We start from the raw sequence: 7,140 nt of genomic DNA on the forward strand, positions 1-7,140 counted from the left end.
AAAGGGGGTGGAGCCAATCAGATGTCGTTGACTTTCAGTGGGGAAATTTAAGTTGCTGCCATTCAGACACTATTAAAACCAGGGTCCCTAAACTTTGCACAGTGGTTTTTACTGTCTAACTGTGGTCCAAGTTTTGAGAAAGTGGGCAGAGCCCATTCAGTGACTTCATGTTTTTCAACCCAACATGAAGTTTGTTCTCAAACTTCCCTTTCTGGTTTTATATTATGATTTTTCAGAGTCACAGTTCTTCTTTGTTTCCACCAGTTCCTGTCCGAAACAATAGGGGTGGCTATACCGTGTATGGTTCCTCATATGGTACCCATCTGGAGCTGAACGGTCAGATACCACACAGGTCACCTTATCTGTTATTGTTTAATATAGAAGTACCACAAGTCGAGTGTTTTTTACATTTGACTTATATTTGAGAAATATGAAACAATTTTCTTAGAACTTGCTCTATTATTGTTTGGTAATACTTATACTGTAGTTTTGTTATGGATACTGCTTGTTTGCTGTGTGCAGCTATTTGAACTCAACATTTATGAACCAACTTAACAGCTATAAAGGGCTTGGAAAGGCAGGAAGAAACACTTTCAACCAGATTAACCAGTTCCTACTGGCCTGAGTTGGAAGCTGTGAGTTTAATGGCTCATAGTAACCACACATAGTAACATACTAATTTAAGTTGAAAAAAGATAAACATCCATCGAGTTAAAAATGAAACCCGGTTCTCACTGTAGAAACGGTGAGTTAAGTTTCATCCTTTATCAAGGTTTACTCCCTTTACACGGACTTCTTGTTCACTCTTGGGCAAATCTAAGGGGCTGATTTACTTACCCACGAACGGGTCGAATGGAGTCCGATTGCGTTTTTTTCGTAATGATCGGTACTTTGCGATTTTTTCGTATGTTTTGCGATTTTTTCGGATTCTTTACGAATTTTTCGGATCCAATACGATTTTTGCGTAAAAACGCGAGTTTTCCTATCCATTCCGAAAGTTGCGTAAAAAGTTGCGCATTTTGCGTAGCGTTAAAACTTACGCGAAAAGTTGCGCATTTTTCGCGTAAGTTTTAACGCTACGCAAAATGCGCAACTTTTTACGCAACTTTCGTAATGGATACGAAAAACTCGCGTTTTTACGCAAAAATCGTATTGGATCCGAAAAATTCGTACAGAATCCGAAAAAATCGCAAAACATACGAAAAAGTCGCAAAATATTCGTTTTCAAGTCGGAACTTTTCCAATTCGGGTCGGATTCGTGGGTTAGTAAATCAGCCCCTATGTGTTGGATCCGGGGCATTCGCACCCGGATCACTCGCCAATAAGGGTGAGTTTACTTGTATTTACTTATATAAGGATGCCTGTACATATGTGCTATTCGTATGAAGACTTCTCCTGGAAAAGTTATACTTAAACGTTGGACTCGGGGCATATGCACCTGAGTCATATGACTTTAAGGGTGAGCGTGTTTCTAGCTTTTCCTGTATCCGCCGTCTGCTCTTTTGCTATTTGTACTGTGTGTTATCTATGTGGCACCTGGTAGAGATTTTATACTAAAACACCGGACTCAGGGCATACGCACCTGAGTCATATTACTCACATGGTGAGTCGCTTTATGAACCTATGGTTAAACCTCTATACTGCCATAGTTTACTGCTGTTACCATTAAGCGATTGACTCAGGGCAATTAGCACCTGGGTCATTTGAACTACCGGGTGAGCTCCAGCAAAACACATATGTCCGTTAATATACAAACTTTGTGCACATTGAATGGCTGACATTTTGAGTATCTTTACCCATTTGCTTTAACGAAGGACTCAGGGCTTGAGCACCTGAGTCAAACTCACTATTTGGTGAGAACTCATTTAAGTAGTGGTCTATATAAATTATTGGGCTATTTATCTATTTATATTCTCTTCTCCATCTATTTAAATGAGAGAAGCTTTTCAGACATTTAACTTATATTTCCTTAGCCTTTCTATATATGTATAGGGATATTTACTTTTTTATATTTATATGTGCACGATTTATATTTACTTGGTTTATTTAACTAGAAATAGCCATTGTTCTGCATAGTTACACTGATATTTTTTACATATACTTCTATATATATTATATGACTTTAAAAATTGAATTAGCTTATTTTTTGTAGCATTCTTTGCTGTTTGTTTCCTTTACCTTGAACTCTTCACTTGTTCTATCTTTGAAGTATTAGCTTTACTCTACTTAAGAATACTTAGCTTGGTTTATCTGACTTTTATTAAATAATCTGGTCTACATAGTCTATTGACTGAGGTCCACTCTAATCCTTGGTTTTGCAGTCTTATCTATAGACAAAATTTAAATATGGAAACAGATATTAGACTACGTAAAATTGAAAAGATTTTTTCTCAACCATGTACGGATTCCACCTCCAATGTACATGAATATTTTTCATCCCTAGAGACATTATCAGTCAAAGAACTGCGGTTGTGGTGGGAGATAGCCACTTTTGAGAAATATGTTGCCCTTGAAATGATCCCTAGGGGCTTAAGGATTAAGAAATTTCCAACCTCAATTACTGATGATATACAATTTATGGAACAGTGGAATAGAATACTTTCAGATTGTTCCTTAAGACTTATGAATTTATTGATAAATAAAAAACAGCAGTTATATGACAAATTAAAAGTAGACATCTTAGAGTTGAAACAAGCCAATACACATCTTGTGAATATGACAGAATATACCAAATTATTGGATAACTTAAATACAAAATTGGATAACATAGAAACAGATATTATGGACAGCAAAACCAACAAATTTAGACGTGACAAAAAGGATTATGATATGAATTTAATATACAATTGGTCACAATACCGCTATAGACAAAGGAAGTCTCCTTTTAAGGGAAAAAGACAATTTACACGCAAACCCATTCTTAAAACTTATAGAGATAAGAAGGTTAGTTTTTCAGGGACTGACTTTGATAGTATGTACAGCAATGGAGAATCAGATCCTGGTGCTTGCTCTCTTTCACCTTTGTCTCCTCAGGTAGTCAGAGACCCTAAAAAGAGAAATATCTTCCTCGATGATGCATCCAGACAAAAAAGTTTTCCACATACAAAAAAACGATCAAGACTTCAGATCGAAATGGAGAAACAAAAAGACATCTCGAACAAACGAATCAGAAGAGGAAGAAAACACTCCCAGGACCTCGAAATACCCACTGAGGAACAAAGAGAGAAGAAGATACTAAATCTTTCGAGGAGAACTTTGAGCACCATTGAGAAAACTGTTCTGGAGAAGGGTCTTACCTTTTGTCCAACGAAGAACTTTGACCTTTTTGACACTATAACAGATGTTAATCGATTTGTACGTAAGCTTTTGCTAAAAAAACATTTTTATTCAGAGGACTCTGCCAGTAGACTATCATATAATATGACCACTAGTGATGTAGTTTTTTCAATCACACACTTCGTGTTTTAAAGAAATCACTTCAATCCTTCACTTAGAAAGCTTACAAAGAGAGAGTGACCCAAAGGTAGGAAGGGTGGGTGTTAATCCAATACTTGCTAAAGAGAAATTTAAATCTAAATCTAATTATTATCCAGTTCACCTAAGAGACCATTTGGTTAATTCATTTCAGAAAAATATTGAATTAGAACTTACTTTATTACATGAAAAGATAAGAAAAGATAACAAATTTCGACATGTAAATAACTTATCACTTACAGAAAGAAAGGCTTTAAAAGATTTAGAAAAGGATAACACCATTGTCATACGTAGGGCTGACAAGGGTGGCCTTATTGTAATTCTTAACAAAGAAGATTATTTAAGTGAAGCTCAGAGACAACTCTCTGATAGCTCTACTTATAAAATCTTGGAAAAAAATCCTTTGCCCCATTTTGAAATAGAGTTGGATGCTCTCTTATTAGAAGCCTTAGACTTTAAAATCATAGATGATAAGCTATTTTCTTTTCTGAAACCAGATAAACCTAAGGTAGCAATTTTTCCCTATTTACCTAAGACCCATAAAAAAGAGAGACCTCCACCAGGTAGACCTATTATAGCAGGTATTGGTTCTTTAGGTGAAAACTTATGCGAATATATAGATTTTTACCTACAACCTCTAGTTCTAAGATTACCAAGCTACCTAAAAGATAGTAGTCATTTAATACATACTTTGGAAAGTTTTCATTGGATACATGGCACCCACAAATGGGCTTCAATAGATGTCGTTTCCCTTTACTCTTGTATCCCTCATTCTTTAGGTTTAGAAGCTATTCGGTATCACTTGATTCACTTTAGCACATATGAGGAAAATTTAATAGCATTTATTCTTCGAGCCATACAATTTTTATTGACACATAATTTTTTCCTGTTTGATAAAAAATATTACCTCCAAAGTCAAGGTACGGCGATGGGGGCTAAATTCGCCCCATCATATGCCAACCTTTTCTTAGGATGGTGGGAGGATAGACACATTTTCAATGATAACAATTTTCATGAATATATTCAATATTACGGTCGTTTTATTGACGATATAGTAATTATATGGTCAGGCACTTTTGAAAAATTTAAAGATTTTCTTACTCACCTTAATACTAATGCTTATAACTTGCAGTTCACATTTGAAATTAATGATGACCATTTAAATTATCTCGATATTAAATTATCTGCTAATAATCACAAAATTACAACCACTATTTTTCGCAAACAATGCTCTGCGAATACTATTTTAAATGCCAAATCCAGCCACCCTAAGCACTTAATTTATAATATACCGTATAGTCAATTTCTTCGATTAAAAAGAATCTGTTCTAATGAAAGGGATTTTATAGATAAATCTAGGGATCTGTACAAGAGATTTAGTGAAAGAGGATATACTTTAGACATTTTGAATGCTGCATATAAACGAGCAGCTCTTGCTGATAGAAAAAATCTTTTTAAGAAATATACAACACAAAAAGATTCAGCGACTTTAGCTAATAATGTATCCAGTAAAAGAGGAATGATTCCTACAGAATCTAAAGAAATATCCACTATCTTGTATACTTACCTATAGCCCGCAGTTTAACATAATTAAAAATATCATAGACAATAATCTAGTTATTTTAAAAACCGATCCAGTATTTAGATCCATATTAACTAATGGTCCAAAATTTGTATCGAGAAGAACAGAAACATTAGGGAATAGATTATCCCCAAGCATGGTGCAGACTAATCAACTCGAAAAAACTTGGTTAGCTAAAAATGGCAGCTACAAATGTGGATCTAATAGATGTATTACATGTAACTTTGTTAATAAAACTGATATGTTTTCATCAACTATCACTCAGAAGGTATATTCTATTAGACACTACATAAATTGTAACACAAAGTTTGTCATTTATTAGCAGGAAATTAAAAGAAAGGATCTGTGAACATGTTTTGAACATTACAGATAAAAAATCATATACATCAGTAGCTAAACACTTTGAAGAATGCTCTAGTAGATCTTTATGTAACCTCTCTGTTACGGGCATTGATAGAGTTACCCCTAGTCCAAGAGGAGGTAGCATAACTAATGTATTAATAAAAAAAGAGACGAAATGGATTTTATCTTAACACCAGACAACCTAATGGTCTTAACTTTGATTATGACGTATCCTGTTATGTCTGATCAACATTTCCCACTGATTACATCTCTGTACCACATTTGTATCTAATTCTGTGATTTATCTAAGAATTATTGATAAACAATCTGTTTTTCTTTTTATAATTATCAAATTTGTACTTATATATATATTTAACTTGTCTAAACAGCATTTAGCTACATAAACAAAAGGGTACTGACATTTTAAAGATTAATTTATATTTTTCTTATACTTGTCTTTTGCATGGTGCAAAGAAACTCTGCTTATACTTTTAAATAGCCCTTTTCTACTTTTATATACTAATTCAATGATTGATTTTGTTATAAAACCTTTTCTGTTTGATCACATGTATATTTTCCTCAGATTGACTTGTATATTCATGTCTGATTGTCATCTAACCATTCTGGTTCTGGATTGGTTGATCATGTTTTACATCAGCTAATTAAGTTTGAATAACCATTGGCTCCTTTGGTCTTAAATACTTTGTCTGTGTTAATTCTCATTTAGCCTATGATTAAGTACCAGGAGGTACGAAACGCGTAAGGCTCTCTGTATCATGTGTTAAATAAAAGGTTTTGGATTTTACTTTTACTTTTCATGAACAATCGCTTTTCATTTTTCTGACCATACCGGAGTGCCTGCCTCTGCTTTATATTTGAGATGTAAAAATGAAACCTGCCTAACTGATTCAGAGGAAGGCAAAAACCCAGTCTGAAGCCTCTCCAGTGGGGGGAAAATCCTTCCTGACTCCAAAACGGCAATCAGACCAGTCCCTGGATCAGCTTTGTAGTAATTTTGTAGTTAGTAATTTTGTATTTTCTCACTTGCTCAAAAGGCATCCAATTCTATATACTGTATCTGTCAGTACAATCAATTCAGAGAATTTCAGAATTTCACAGCTCTCACTATAAAAAAAAACTCAGATTGAGGCCTTTACACCCAGTTTGGCTGCATTAAGAGCTTCATCACATCTGCCACCTGAAAAAGTAAACACTTGGTATGAACACTGTTGGCTCCCACTTTCTGGTCACTCTGCTCTATACAGGGCTCTAAGGTGCTGTATACTACAGCGATCACAAAAATAGAGTAGAGGCTCCCAAACCTACTATGGTGCTCTTACAAACCCCTCTAGATTTTTTTTCACATCCATTTAGAATGTAATGTCTCCAAATAAAATTGTTGAGGTGTTAGCCTAGATGGCAGGTGGTCTACAGTGAGAAGATGGAACACAACTCTATCCATTCCCGAGCACATATCTGCAGATGGAGTTTTTCATTTTCCCAAACAGTTTTTTACAGCTTGTAAGCCAGTACAATATATAGACCACTTTGTTTCTTAAACAGATTTTTCAAACATTAGGAAAAGAATGGTCTTGTGGATGTAGAGAATAGATGACTGCACTTAAAAATGCCTTCACTTCATTGAGAGACTAAAGGACCTCAGGATATGAGAGAAAAGTAGATGAAGTGATAACCATATGTTTTACAGGGTTAATATCTAGTAAAAGTTTGGATTTTAGCAG

Source organism: Xenopus tropicalis, chromosome 1 (assembly GCF_000004195.4).
Source record: "Xenopus tropicalis strain Nigerian chromosome 1, UCB_Xtro_10.0, whole genome shotgun sequence".
Lineage (NCBI taxonomy): Eukaryota > Metazoa > Chordata > Amphibia > Anura > Pipidae > Xenopus > Xenopus tropicalis.